This window comes from Macaca fascicularis, chromosome 8, assembly GCF_037993035.2.
Source record: "Macaca fascicularis isolate 582-1 chromosome 8, T2T-MFA8v1.1".
NCBI lineage: Eukaryota > Metazoa > Chordata > Mammalia > Primates > Cercopithecidae > Macaca > Macaca fascicularis.
In genome coordinates, this window is record NC_088382.1 from 128,139,581 (window position 1) to 128,155,776 (window position 16,196).

The 16,196-nt window shown below is 38.6% G+C and overlaps 1 protein-coding gene and 1 long non-coding RNA gene across 20 annotated transcripts in view; one reads left to right on the forward strand and one right to left on the reverse strand.

Moving 5' to 3' along the window:
- SAMD12 (sterile alpha motif domain containing 12) overlaps positions 1-16,196 on the reverse strand; it is a 471,810-nt gene that overhangs the window by 342,323 nt on the left and 113,291 nt on the right. The window lies entirely within an intron of this gene.
- Positions 483-7,553, forward strand: LOC141407458 (uncharacterized). The gene is made up of 2 exons (XR_012416616.1): positions 483-611; positions 7,153-7,553. It is a non-coding gene; the product is annotated as an uncharacterized lncRNA (long non-coding RNA).

Genomic DNA, 16,196 nt, shown 5'->3' on the forward strand with positions numbered 1-16,196 from the left:
AAGAACTTCTGTCAATCATTCAAGTACTGAGACCAAGGTTGCCATCTAGTGAATTTAATTATGACATTTTATTTAGTAGTCAGTAGCCAACTTTGATTGTGTCAATAAGATGAAATTTAAGTATTACAATGCATATATAGATCACTACTATTAACAAATTTCCTAAATGCCTACTAATACCTTTATATAATCAAAAAATTATTACATGCCTGAAGAAAGTACACAATTAAAATAGACAACAGTACAGAAATTCACATTTGAGGATCTTTAGCATACTATTTGTGATTTAATTTTTTAGAATAACGCCATATTGTAATTCTTACCCCTATTTCGTTGACAAGAAAACCAAGGTTCAGAGCGATTAACCTGCAGAAGGTCACCCAGATAGATTCAAAGTCAGATTAATTCAATCAGCAAATATATACCAAGTGCCAACCCTATGTCAAGTAACCCTATGTCAACCCTATGTCATGTTCTCAGTACTAGGCGCACAACAAGAAACTAAACTGAGAGAATGTCTAGCTGTATGGAGTTCATTCTAGTGGAGATAGACAAAAATCATCCTGTGATATGTCATACAGTGATACATGCTACGAGGACAACGGAGTAAGGTAAGGGGAAGGGGTGGGAGACCTTATCTGATAAGGGAACATGTGAGCAGAGACACCAATGAAGTCAATTATGTGGATGAGGTGGTCATGTGCATATCTGAAGAATGAGCTTAGGTGTGCTAGCCAGGTGGAATTCGTAACTGATCTATGATATTCTATTACAAGTAAATTACAAATGTATTATTGATACAGCTTTGCAGTTCAAAATATCACTGTCCCCATGGTTTCAGTTATGTAGGATGAGTAAGTCTTAGAGATCTACTGTACAGCACAGTGCCTAGCTAACAATACTGTACTGTACACTTAAAAATTTGTTAAGAGGGCATATTTTATGTTAAGTATTCTTATCACAAAATAATAAAAATGAGAGAGGGCTGAAGGAAACTGGGAGGTATGTTTATGGCACAGATTGTGGTGATGGTTTCATAGGTATATTCTGCATTTTCGTATCTCCAAACTCATCGAGCTGTACATATTAAACATGTATAGCTTTTTGTATGTCAATAATAGCTCAAAAAAGTGATTAAAAAATACCACTGTCCTCTTATCAAGTAGAACACCAAATCAGTTGAGATTCCCTCACAAAACCAACAGCTACGATTTCCTAAGGAGACTTACCTCTCTCTGTTGCCAGCACATTTCTGTCAATTCTTGGGTGCTTTGCTCTCACAGAAGCAGAAGATGGCCAGAAAACAACAGTCTGCCTTTGTCGCTAGAAGGGTGGTTACAAACTCTAAAATGTCACATGTTTCTCTTCTTTCTCTTTCTTTGATTTATTCATTTAACAAATATTTATGAAATATTTGTTCTGGGCATTGAGAATATGGAGGTCAAGGAACCCAATGATCCTTGAATGTATGCAGCTTTCATGGTAATGGATCTACCCAGTGATGCTTGTGGGTGGTCCTGACCACCCAGCTGGAAATCTGTTCCTGTTTGTCGACAATTGCACCATCATGATCTGCAGTCCCAAGCCCTTCCTCTTCTATGTGCTTTTTCATAGCATACATTTTATTATACATTGGTTAGCCTATGACACAGGATCAGCAATAGGGAGATCCATGACTCCCTATCTGATAGGACTGAAAATGCCTGGGCCAAAGATATCCACTAATATTCTGTGAGCAAACCAGACAGCCTGGTTTGCAAGGACCCCCACCTTCACACTCTACACCTAGGACTTTCTACTTTTTTATTTCACCAAGTCAGTACTCCTGGGAGAGGCAATGTATTAAAACAATTCATGCAAAATCTGCAATGACACATAAATACACTTTTCTCCCGCAAATGACAGAGGTGGAAGAGACGGGGGAAGGAGGAAGAAACACTAAGTAGGCGGACTGGATGATAAGAGAAGGAAGAGAGGATAAAGAAACAAGAATACAATTTTACCCACCTTATTCCATAGCTTTCCTAAATTGAAAGTTCTTGATAGAGATTTTCTCTTTCCTCTTAATCCTTTTTCTTTCTATAAACTTCATTCTGGACTATGACATTTGTGCTATAGAAGTCTACTTGCAAAATGCATATATATACATATTATAAATTAAGTAATTTTGCCTTGAGTTAAGCAACATTTAAAGAATGTTATGGGCAGTTCTAGAAGCTGAAATCCATAAATAATTTTGAATTTTCTGATTTCGATAATATGAATTTTGACAAAGAATAGGGAACTAAAAGTAGTGTTTGAGGATAAAATGGAAAAAAACAAAAACTAACCGAATCATTACAATTACTCAATATTGGTATGGTAAATCCAAACACAGCTGACTGGTTTTTATCCTCAATTTCCTCATGTGTGAAACAACACATATCACAGAGTCACTATGGGATGGAATCGAACAATGTTATATCAATCACGGTCCTGGCAGGAAGCAGATGGCACAATGAGGTACACGAGAATTTCATGAAGGCAGTTAACAGAACGGCCCCAAAAATGTTCATATCCTTAACCCTCTAGCCTGGGAATGTTACTTTGTATGGCAAAAGGCACTTTGCTGGCATGATTAAGATAAAGGACCTCAAGATGAAGAAGTTCTCCTGTTATCGGGGAGGCCCAAACTTAAGAGAGTAGGCCAGGCGCGGTGGCTCTCGCCTGTAATCCTAGCACTTTGGGAGGCCGAAGCAGGCGGATCATGAGGTCAGGAGATAAAGACCATCCTGGCTAACACGGTGAAACTCCGTTTCTACTTAAAAATACAAAAAAATTAACCAGGCGTGGTGGCAGACGCCTGTAGTCTCAGCTACTTGGGTGGTTGAGGCAGGAGAATGGCATGAACCCAGGAGATCGAGCTTGCGGTGAGCCGAGATCGTGCCACTGCACTCCAGCCTGGGTGACAGAGCGAGAATCTGTCAAAAAAGAAAAAAAGAAAAAAAAAGAGAAAGAGTAGCAAAAGATGGGGTCAGAGAGCTGTGATGTGAAGGCTTAACCTGCTATTGCTGGCTTTGAAGACAGAAGAGGGGCCAGGAGCCAAGGAATGCAGGCATTCTCTAGAAACTAGAGAAGGCAAGAGAACAGATTCCTTCCAGTGGCCCTGCTGACACCTTGATTTTAGCCCAAGGAGACCCATGTTGGACTTGCGCACATAGAACTATAATATAACAAATTAGTGTTGCTTTAAGCAACAGAATTTGTGGTAATTTTCTATACAAAGTAAAAAATTAATAAAGTAGGTAGTATTGACCAAGGTACAGTGAGGTTTAAGGAAAGCAACAAGGGGAGGTGAAGCATCTCTGTGCTAGCAATGGTGGGAGGCAGACAACCCATCTAGGCCCGAAGAGCAGGGCTCTGAGAGAGGCATGGCTGGAGCAGAGGTGCCCTCCAACAGGACCCATGGCCACAGGTAGCAGAACACAGCCACTGTCAAACCTCAGCCCAACAGAGGTAGAGTAAGGGAAATAAATATTCCAACCTCTTTCTCCTTCTGCCCATGCTGCTGTTTCCCAATAGGAAGTCAGAGGGCAGGGGAGTGTGGGTGACATGGTCTTACCAGGGTCCAAGTAGGGCAAAGACGGGTGTAGAGTGGCTTCAGGTGGGGCAAACAGAATCTCCAGCACAAGTATTTGTAAAGGACCTAGGGTGGGGCTGGGACATGTTAGCTTTCCCACCAAGGCAGCCCATTCCACCACCTTAGGGTGTCAGTGGCTATAGGTTTTTGTTGTTGTTTTCCAGCAATTTTATACAATCGTGTTATATGTGGCACATAATATAAGACTTGAGCACTCAGCTCCCCTGGGAAATGTATTCAGTTTAAAAGACTATAAGCTATGAAAGGAGTTCAGGGGAAGACACACTAAGACCAGCACCAGGAGGGGCTGGAAGACAAGCCAGGCCACACCCAATGTACATCAGATACCTTAGTTATTTCAGAGTTCCCCTAGTCATATAAGGTTTAAACCAGTCCAGGCTTCTGCTACTTAGACTGGGAGTGGCCAATAACATAGTGGTTTAGCAAAAAGAAGAAATCCACATCTGGATGCCTCATGTTGCTTCTGAAAGGACTGAAAGGAAGGACTGCAGTTTTATTGAGCCTTTAACCTAATAACTATTATGCTTTGTGCTAACTGCTTTCACAAATATTCCTTTGTTTCAGTTTCCCAAATGACCTCTTGAGCTAGGGATTATTGGTTACTTCTTAGAGAAAAGGAAAGTGGAACTCAGGGATGAAAAGTAACTTGCTCAGAGATAATGCATGACAGAATTGGGATTTGACCTCTATCCTTTCTATTCTAGGTCTACTTTTCTCTCTATCACAATATGGTCCAGCATGGCTGGATAAATCATGGCTTCATAACTTGAAAGACAGACCGACAAAATTCACTATGATTTTCAATTCCTGCAATCTGATTAATTCCACCAGTGACATATACTTAATATAATCCATTGTTCACAACAGCAACTTATGCACTGTGCAGTCTGACACACAGCTGGTGAATTTAAATGGAAGTATGCTTACTTCCATAAGTATGTGAAAGCAGGTCTCTGGATTCTCAGATACCCAGTTAGTACAGAAAAGTAAAAAAAAAAAATCAAGACTATCAAACGTGGGTTTATAATCATTACCAATAACGATGAGCCATACCCCAAACACATTTTGTTCTTTGGGACACAGTTAATAAGACATGTATTGTGTATACCCCACCCATTCATTAATTTTACTATTTTTTTTAAATGACAAGGTGCATCATCTGAAGTGCTCAAAGAAAAATATTTTACAGAGTATGTCTAATGGAAATACTGGACAACACTCCAAAGAGACTCAGAACCACCATATACAATTTATTTTAATTTATTGTTGCTTTTACTTTTTTGAGGTATGAAAACTGGAAGGTACACTAATCTTTAAACGTACAGTGCAATAATATTTTGCATATGTATACACCATGCAATCACAACCTCCATCAAGACCTTGGGAATTTCCATCATGCCAGGTTTCCTCTCATGTTTCTTGGCACCCAATCCCCTCCCACCAACCCCCATTTCCAGGGTAACTGCTATTCTGGTACCTCTCTTAGTTTTTGCCTTCTGTTGAATCTTACAAAAATGGGATGATACAGTATAAACTCTTTTGTGTCTGGCTCCTTTTGTTCTGCACAACATCCATATCATTACATGCACAAGTAATTCATTCTTACTGTGCAAAGACTACACCAAAGTTGGTTTTAGTTTTTTCCTCCCTTCTCCTATTGATGGACACCTGTGTTATTTCTAGTTTGTAGCTATTCTGAGTAAAGCTACTGTGACATTCTTGTACAAGTCTTTGAATACATTTTCATTTCTCTTGGGTAAATACCTAGGAGCAGAATGCTTAGTCATAAGATAAGTGTTTACCTGTATAAAAACAAAAACCAAAACCTTGTCAAACAGTTTTCTGGAGAGGTTGTACCAGTTTACACTTTAGCAAAAATGTGTGAAAGTTCCAGTTGGTTCTGGTCAAACCCTGGTATTGGCATTTGTTTCCATACAGACATTCTGGTGAGGAGGTTGTGGTATCTCTTTCTGTTTTTAATTTGCTTTTCTGTGATAAGTAACGATTATGTGTTTATTGGCCATTTCAATACCCCCCTTTTGTGAAGTGCCTGTTCAAATCTTTTGACCATTCTTAATTGGGGGGTTTGTATTTTTTCTCACTGATTTATAGAACTTCTTTATATACTCTGGATATAAGTCTTTGCTGGATTTATATATTGCAAATATCTTCAGCTAGCCTGTGGCTTGCCTTTTTATTCTGTCATGTTTTCTGATGATCAGAAGTTTTTAATTTTAATACATCTACTTTATCATTTTTTCTTGTGGTTAGTCATTTCTGTGCTTGGTTTCAGGAATTTTTGCCTAATCTGAGGTCATGAAGTTATTCCCTTTGTAAGCAACTTTAAAAACATTCTAGTATAAGGAATCTGCAAAGGCCAAGAATTTCAGCCTCTAGCCTCCTCCTAAGTTTCCTCTAAACAAACTAAAATAGATAAGCTTCCTTCCCCCTTTAAAGACCTCTAGAGAAACCACCTTGATAAATTTCTTTCAGTAGCCTGTTCCGGTGCTTTAAAATCCTTCCTATCAGGATGTTTTTTATGTCGACTGGAAATTACAACCTGTTCATGTGATGGATTTATAATGCCTCCAATTTTCACATTAAAAACTAATTTAAAACATTTTTAGCTCGTAATGTCCTTCTGTTCTAAGCCCAGTTGTTACAATGGCTTCTGTTTTATTGTGTTTCTTATGTTGGCTTTTCCTTTTGTTTAACTGAAAGGGAGTAGCATGATTTAATTGTTCAAAACAACTACACAAATTATTCATTATTACTAGGATATTGAGATCCTGGTGGACTCTGGAGTGGGGGGTAAAAAAAGGAAAGGAAGCAGCTCTGCTCTCCTGAAACATCCTAGAAAATTCAGATTAATACGAGGGAGGAATGTTTCTCTTTACATACCACTTCCCTGCACAGCCCATGCCTATAGAAAAAGGCAGATAGGAAAGGTCTTTATTGAGTAAAATTTGTTAAATTCTTACTATCACAGCATTAAAAAAATAAGAAGTCTGATATATTGATGTAGCAAATCATTATCATATGTTAACATTTTTCAGCTGTTTAGATATGAGAGTCATGTAATTTTCCTATTTAAGATGCTAATCAATTTTTCTCAATACAAGTTAAAAGGGAGGGAACCTATTTATTGAGATGTAGTTCCCATGTTGTTGGCAATTAGTTTATAACAATGGGTCATGTCTATCATTTTCCTATACTTCAAGCCACTAGCAGGAACTGAAAGTGAAAACTACCAAGTGTTATTCCCGTTGATAAAGGATTGCTTCATTTTTATCATCTTCATCCCTAATGACAAAGAAAAGAGAAAGCAAAATATCATGGAAATGTGAATAAAGTTTTTGTGTTCAGGGATAATAATAAAGCCAGGATAGTCATTTAAAAATGCAAATCTGACCATGTTAGTTAGTATTAGGTTCAGCTAAGAGTAACAACAACAACAAAAAAATCCAAAGGTAATTTTCTCTTTTCTTCTCTTTCTCCCTCTCGGATCTCAGGAATACCATGTCAGTTCCTTTCCATGAAGTCCAAAGGATCTGACCTCAGGTATGACCAGCATCTTCAAGGCCCAAGGCCACATCTAAGTTTCTGGAAGCAGGAAGAAGGAGGAAATAAAGAAGAAAATGGGCATACGCCAGTTCTTTCCTAAAGAAGGCCTCCAGAAATTGCCAAAGAACACTTTCATCTGCATCCTTTTGGCCAGAGTTTATCTGCATGGTTACATAGAGCTGCAAGTTAGGCTGGGAAATGAAGCCTTTTGTTTGGGTTGCTATGTCCAGCTAAAAATTTTATTACAATTAAAGAAGGAAAAAAAAGAACCCTGATGGAATACTGGCAAGCTCTGCTACACCAGTTATATAATTCTACAAAGTAAAACCAAACACTGTCTTCCCATTGCCCAGGGAAAAATATAAAGCTCTTAATGGAATGAACATGACTATTCCCAGATTGGCACCTGTCCACCTGTCCAATGCATCATCTCTGTCATTCTTCCCAGCCTTCCCTGTGCTCCAGTTATACTGGACTTCTTCAACTCCTTGAAGAAAGTGAATTCTTTCTCACTTTCCAAATCCTTAGGAAACTTTTTCCCTCTTTGCTCTTTTATCTAAGTCATTCTTCCTCATCTTGAAACAATCTGCTTAAATGCCACCTCTCTCAGGAGGTCTAACATCCCTTAGGTGTTTCCCCTTGCTTTATGCATCTGTGGCATCATAAGACCCATGCCACAAGGGATTTCTTATTTAATGACTTTCTTACCCATTCAACTAAAAATTTCATGGAAGCAGGCACTTCATCTATTTTATTCATCATTGCATTCTTGGTTATCTCACACAGTATTTTTATTTTTTGGTAAAATTTACCTCGAGTAAAATGCATAGATCCTAAGTGTTTTCTCCTATGCAACCAATATCCTAATCAAATGTAAAACATCTCCATCCCCCTGAGGAGTTGCCTTATTTCTTCTAATCAATCCCTACCCCTCATAGTAACTTCTATTTTATTTTCTATCATTATAGAGTGGCTTTGCTTATTTTTGTACATCATATAAATGGAATCATGCAGTAAATACATGCATGTGTCTGGCTTCCTTCACTCAACACAATGTGTATGAGAATCAATCATGTTGTTGTGTATATAACTAATCTTTTCTCTTTTAAGCTGTAGAGAAGCTCATTGTATGAATACACCACAATTTGTTGATCCTTTCTCTTATCGATAGATATGAGTTGTTTACATTTTGGGAGCATTATGAAGAAAGTTGCTGTGAATATTCATGTACAAGTCTTTGTGTGGATGTTTTTATTTCTCTTGGAAATACTTAGTGGTAGAATCACTGAGTCACTTGGCAAGTATCTATTTAAGTTCGATTTACTGTGTGTTTAAGTTTGAGGAATTGCCAAGTTTTCCAAAGTGGTTGTATCATTTTACATTCTTACTTGCATTGTATGAAGTTCTGGTTGCTCCACATCACTGATACTGGTGTTTCCTTTTTTTTTTTTTTTTTTTAAGTTTTAAGTCATACTAGTTTGTATCAAGTAGTATTTCATTGTGATTCTGATTTGCATTTTCCTGGGGACTAATAACGTTGAGCACATTTTCATATACCTACTGGCCATTTCAATACCTTCTTTTTAGAAGTGTCTGTTTGAATCTTTGCCAGTTGAAAAAAAAGGGTTGTTTCTACTTTTAAAAAATTGATTTGTATGACTTCTTTATATATGCTGAATACAAGTTATTTGACAGATACATGCATTGCACATATTCTTCTCAGGCTGTACAAATAAAGTGTTTAACATAAGAATTTAATAAATATTTAAATTAAGTTAGAAGGGATAAAAGTTACTCGATATGGTAGTGATGGGGGCATTCACTCATTTGAACAAGCCATTTCTTGGCTCACGCTATCTCCATTTGCTGCCATGCTCACTCTGCTGTTTTCACATCTATTCATAGATGACTAATAGTTTTTGTATATCTCTTCAGCTATGTCACTTGTATTATTACAGTGGGCCCAGTATATCCCCCAGTTATTTAAGAAGAGAAACAAACTTCTTTCTTACCCAACAAAAGTATGTAAAATGATACAGGACATAAAGAGGGAACTTGAAAAGTGTTCTTAATTAACTGATTCTGGTAGGCTCTTCAGATCCTAGTATGTTCAAATTATGATATATAAACCATATATGAAAGCTAATATTCTACTGTTAGACAAATTGATTTATTCACATAAAACAAGTACCTATAGAAATTACTTCCCTTAATGTATTAAGAGCCAGAAAACGTGACGTGTGTCAAGCATTATCATACCTTAAAATCTCCAATCAAAGATACTACACTAAAATGCAATTTACTGGAGAAGGCATCTCTGCCTGCTACATACCCAGTATATTAAACAATAGTCTACAACAGAGGAAAGAAAAATATGAAACAAAGAACATGAATAACCAGCTGGATGGCCTAAAACCAGTGATTTGTTAGAAGTCAATACAATTAATGTTGTACTTGTATGAATATTTATGCTGACACCAAAACAGTTCAGAAAACATTATTTTAAGCCAAAAATTAAGAACATTTTATTCCCAGCTGACCAAGTGAAAAACTTCAGGGTCACCCTTGAATTCTCCCTCTTCTTCATCCACTTATCCAGTTAATTGCCAAGTGCTGTATATGCTAAATTTCTCTCAAGTCAATTACCTCTACTGAATACTGCCTTACTTAGACCTCATCAGCTGTCATCAGCACAAAACTCTCAACATTCTTTCCTTTTTCTGGCCTACTTTTGCTTCTGCTCATTTTTCATGATTCTCTTAAATAAAGCCCAGGTTCTCATAAATGAAAGGAAGCTCATCGTCTGCCTCTACCCCTCTTTATAGCTGTGATAGGCAGAATAACAGTCTCTCAAAAATATCCATGTTCTATTCCTTAAAATCTATTAATGTGTTGCCTTCCAGAGCAATAAGGACTTTGCAAGTGTGATCAAGGTGGAAGCATGATTATCCTGGATTATTTACGCATGTCCAATGTGACCGTAGCTGCGCCAGATCATTCTGGTTCATCCCTTACATAACAAAATTGTGAATTGCTTTCAGTTGCCACAGACCCACAAGTTGAAGGTCACATAACCTGAACATGCCCAGATGAACCAGGTGTGCAACCTTGGGTGGAACACTCAGACCAAGGAGGAAGGACTGAAATAGGAGGTGGACATCACATGGCAGAATTCAGGATCTAATCAGACCGAACCCTGGCATCACCCGATGGCAGGAACCAGTCAGATCACGCCTCACTGCCCCATGCCTATAATAAAATCAACCCTAGCCCTCAGCTCAAGGAGACAGATTTGAGTATTTTCTCCTGTCTCCTTGCCAACTACTCACAATAAGCTTTTCTCTTCTCAAAAGCTGGTGCCATGGTATCGTATTGGCCTCTATGTGTATTGGGCAGTGAGCTCGCTGATTGCTTGGTAACATGAGCACAAGGGTCCTTATAAGAAGGAGAGACAGGAGTGTCAGAGCAGGAGAGATCGGAAGATGCCATGTTGCTGGCTTTGAAGATGTGGAAGGGGCCACAAGCCAAATAATAGAAGAGTCTTTCAGCAGCTGGAAGAGACAAAGCAGTCAATTTTTCTCCAGAGCCTCTAGAAGGAGTGTAGCCTTCTCAACCCCTTGATTTTAGTCTAAAAGACCCATTTTGGACTTCTGATGTCTGTAACTGTAAGATATAAATTTGTGTTGTTTTCAGCCACTATGTGTGTGGCAATTTGTTATAGCAGCAATAGGAAAATATATACAACAGCTTCACCTGTCTTCACTTTACAAACACTAGCAGTAGCTATGTGCTAAATGTATCATGCATTTCATGAAATTACATTCAATGCTGTTACATGTTTGGAGTACGGAGTCCATAAGGGCATTCCCTAGTGTCTTCACTGAAATACTTACCAAAAATATTTGTCAAATTAATCAATCAAGGACATCGTGCCTCTGTACATAGTGCTCCCTCAGTCCCAAACACCTTTCTCTTATTCACCTGGTTAATCACTACTTATTACTGATTAATCATTAAATGTCTTGACTCTTCCTACTTTCTCAAGGAGAATGACAAAACACTGCTGAAAGAAATCAGAGACGACCCAAACAAATGGAAAAACATTCCATGCTCATGGATAGAAATAATCTATATATTAAAATGGCCATACGGCCCAAGGCAATTTACAGATTCAATGATATTCCTATCAAACTACCAATGTCATTTTTCACAGAATTAGAAAAAAACTATTCTAAAATTCATATGGAACGAAATAATAACCTATAATAGCCTAAGTAGCTAAAGCAATCCTAAGCAAAAAGAACAAAGCTGAAGGCATCACACTACCTGACTTCAAACTACACTACAAGGCTACAGAAACCAAAATAGCGTGGTACTGGCATAAAAACAGACACAGAGACCAACGGAACATGTTAGAGAACCCAGAAATAAAGGTGCTTACCTGTAACCATCTAATCTTTGACAAAGTCAACAATAAAAAGCAATGGAGAAAGGACTCCCTATTCAATAAATGGTGCTGGGGTAACTGGATAGCCATATGCCAAAGATGGAAACTGGAACCCTTTCTTTCATCACATACAGAAATCAACTCAAGATAGATTAAAGGCATAAATATAAAACCTAAAACTATAAAAACCCTAGAAGAAAACCTGGAAAACACCATTCTGGACATAGGCCTTGGCAAAGATTTCATGACAAAGTCTCCAAAAGCAATTGCAACAAAAACAAAAACAGACAAGTGGGACCTAATTGAAGACCTTCTGCACAGCAAAAGAAACAATCAACAGAGCAAACAGACAACCTACAGAATGGGAGAAAATACTGCAAACTATGCATCTGACAGAAGTGTAATATCCAGAGTTTATAAGGAACTTAAACTTAGAAGCCAAAAAACAAATTACCCCATTTAAAAAAATGGGCAGAGGACATGAACACACACTTCTCAAAAGAAGATATACATAGCCAACAAGCATATGAAAACATGTTCAACATCATTAATCATTAGAGAAATGTAAATCAAAACAATGAGATAACATCTCACACTAATCAGAATGGCTATTACTAAAAAGTCAAAAAATAACAGATGTTGGTGACATTGCGGAGAAAAGGGAACACTTACACACTGCTGGTGGAAATGTAAATTAGTTCCGCCACTGTAGAAAGCAATCTGGAGATTTCTGAAAGAACATATAAACAGAACTACCATAGGACCCAGCAATCCCATTGTTGGGTGTGTACGCTAAAGAATATAAATCATTCTACCAAAAAGACACATGCACCCATATGTGCATCACAGCACTATTCACAACAGAAAAGACAAGGAATCAACCTGGATGCCCATCAATGGAGGACTGGATAAAGAAAATGTGGTACATATACACCACAGAATACTATGCAGCCATAAAAAATGAAATAACGTTCTTTGCAGTAACATGAATGCAGTTTCAGGTCATTATCCTAGGCGAATTAATGCAGGAATAGAAAACCAAATGCCTCATGTTCTCACTTATAAGTGGGAGCTAAACGTTGACTACATATGGATACAAAAATTGGAACAACAGACACCAGGGTTGACTTGACAGGGGAGTGTGGGAGGATGGGGAGGTTACCTATAGGGTACTATGCTCACTACCTGGGTGACAAAGTCATTTGTACACCAAACCCCAGTGACACACAATTTACCAATGTAACATACCTGCACATGTACCCCTGGAATCTAAAATAACAGTTGTAGGGGGGGGGGGGGAAAAAAAAAAAGAACACCAGCATTTGAGAACATTTATTTACTTTTTTAAAAAAGATGCCATTTTGAGGATGAATACACTTAATCAGGGATTTAGAAGTTTTCAGACATGTAAAAATGGCTAAACTGAATGTAACAAATCTGGTAAGAAATGCTAATGAAATCTGAAATGTCAGAGGAGACATCAATTAAACTTAAAAACCAAAATGAAATTTTCAAAGGCAGAAACAGATGGAGAATATGAAAGAAAGGAAGAAAGTCAGGAAGTGGAAAGAATGAAACAACACAGGACTAATTAAACAGAAGAACAGGAAGCACATAATTAACGAACTGAAACAAGGCAAGGCATGTGTTATATCAGGATATACTACGTAGACATAGACACCATTCTTAGGCCCAGCTGGCTTCTGATTCCAGCTGAGACAAATTTACCTTCATTTTTAAAGATGCTGTTTTGCAACCCATTTAATCCTTTCAATGACAGCCGAGTCACAGAAACAGTCTCTGTTTAAGGGTCCTGTGTACACAACAAGACGTTGTTCCCTTGAAGACAGGTCCATTATTATGGTATAAAATATATAGAGAAGAATGAGATTGTGTTTGCAATGAAATATAAAATAAAAAACTTAATATACACGAATATATTTTATTTAAGATCTGCTTGTTGGCATGTTATGCCTGTAGCATTTATTACTTTGCAACACTGCTAGAGGCATGTGATAGCTCCAGGCCTATCACCAAATCAGAATGGGAAATCACTGCTCTGAATTTCTAACAACGTCATGACTGCACCCCTTTCTCCTTCCTCTAAAATCTATGATGCTAGCTGTTTAATAATAATGCAGATATACTTTACCCAAACTAAATTCCTGGAAAAGATCAGTGCTCACATCTAGAATTTTCATGGCTTATGGTGTATAGCATAAAAAATATGAAAATTAATAGAAATGATTAGGAAACATGATATTGCCGAGACATGTCTTGATGGAAAGAACATACAGAGTTCACGTTAACATAAAAGCATATGTTTATTCATTCACTCAACAAATACAGACATGGCACCTATTAGGTGTGACATATATCACAGAAATGGTAGATAGGACTAGAGGATGGTCAAAATGCAGAACCTTTCCTCAGACAGTATAGTGTCTTGTGCTATGAAGTATTTTCCATATATGCCTTACCTCCCCACCAAGTTCACTTTACACCCCCTGCACTCTCCAGTGAATACATGCTGGCTTATCTAGATAGAAATTTGATAGAGGCTATTATCTGTCAGAATAGGCTAGGTTCTGCTGCAGTAAGGAACAACCCCCACATATGCATGACTTAACACAAGTTTACTTCCTGCTGACACTACATGTCCAGTGTAGAGGCTCACCTTATCATAGTTACTTGGGGACTTAGACTGCCAGAGGCTCATGCGAACATGGGCTTCCATAATGAACACAAATAGAGAAATGGGGTACTTGGTCTCAAACTGGTAATTGACTGCTCCAGCCTGAGTGTGGCGCACATCTTATCTCATTTGCCATAACCACCCAACCAGACTGAACAGAAAGTTCAGTTTTCTACAAGCCCAGAAGGAGAGAAGGAGCAAATATTGTTACCTAGAGCTAATGATTACAACAGTGATTTACTGGAAAGAATAAGAGGAAGTGAAAAAATTGTGGCAAGGACAATTAACACGACCTATTTCCAGCTCCAAGACTTATTAGCCACATGCTCACAACGTCATGTAACCTCCTCAAGCCAAAGTTACATGGTAATAATATTTCTCCTGCCTATCTCAGAGAGTGGATCTGCAGCTTCAGTGAAGCAGATATTGTTTAATACTGGTTTACATTTCTAGAGCAAGTGTAGGCTTTCAGAATAGTTTCATGTATCTATGTGTTCAAGGAGAACACAGTCAGCCAGGGCTAGTGAAAAAATTTGGGAAACTGGAGGCTGCTAAAAATAAGAAGCCAGTGTGGATAAAGCACACATAATTTATAAATCTTGGCCATGGACTCCAAGATTACCAAGTTGAAGGCCAAGAGCTTCAAGGATCTCTTTCCTTGAGTAATGAAAAAAATTAAAGCTCACTTCCTCAACTTCTTAGTCAGGGGTAGCCAACATCTACAGAAGACTGTCCTTAATATGGCTTCATGGTCCTCTACGCCGGGACAACAAAGTGCCCTTTTATGGTCCCCCCACATGCAATAATATATTGATCTGTTCCCCAGGATACATGCCTCTGAGTTTTGCACTTGTTTTTTTTTTTTTTTTCTTTTGAGACAGAGTTTCACTCTTGTCGCCCAGGCTGGAGAGCAGTGGCGTGATCTCGGCTCACTGCAACCTCTGCCTCCAGGTTCAAGCAATTCTCCTGCCTCAGCCTCCCGAGTAGCTGGGATTACAGGCATGCCCCACCACGCCCAGCTAATTTTGTATTTTTAGTAGAGACGAGGTTTCTCCATGTTGGTCAGGCTGGTCTCAAACTCCCGACCTAAGGTGATCCACCCGCCTTGACATCTCAAAGTGCTGGGATTACAGGCATAAGCCACTGCGCCCGGCCTGCACTTGTTCTTGAATCTCCTCTTCCATCTTTTCCTTCCACATCAATTGTTCTCAAATGTGATTAGAACCATTCCTAGGACATAGAGACATGGGTTCCTTTCTGTGAAGCCATTCGTGATTCTTTTGATCAAAATCAATTGCTCCTGCCAGGCGCGGCAGCTCACGCCTGTAATCCTAGCACTTTGGGAGGCTGAGGCAAGCAGATTACCTGAGGTCAGGAGTTCAAGGCCAGCCCGGCTAACACATCAAAACCCCGTCTCTACCAAAAATACAAAAATTAGCTGCGCGTGGTGGCAGATGCCTGTACTCCCAGCTACTCAGGAAGCTGAGGTAGAAGAATCGCTTGAACCCAGGAGGTGGAGGTTGCAGTAAGCCGAGATTGCACCACTGCACTCCAGCCTGGGTGATAGAAGGAGACTCTGTCTCAAATAAATAAATAAATAAATAATCAATTGTTCCTTCATCTATGATCAGAATACAGTTATTTTACCTTGTATTTATATGTATTTAGTTCTTGCTTGGATTAGAGTTGTTGACATTCTGGTCTCCTCTAGTACATTAGAGAGTGTAAGAGGACAGAGGGTCTGGGTACTCACCTCATTGTCCAGCAATGCCTGGCATGGTGGTCTGTGTGGAAGATGTAGATGTGGAATGGAGGGATGCCTCTCTAGTCACTTTTTTCTGTCATTTCCA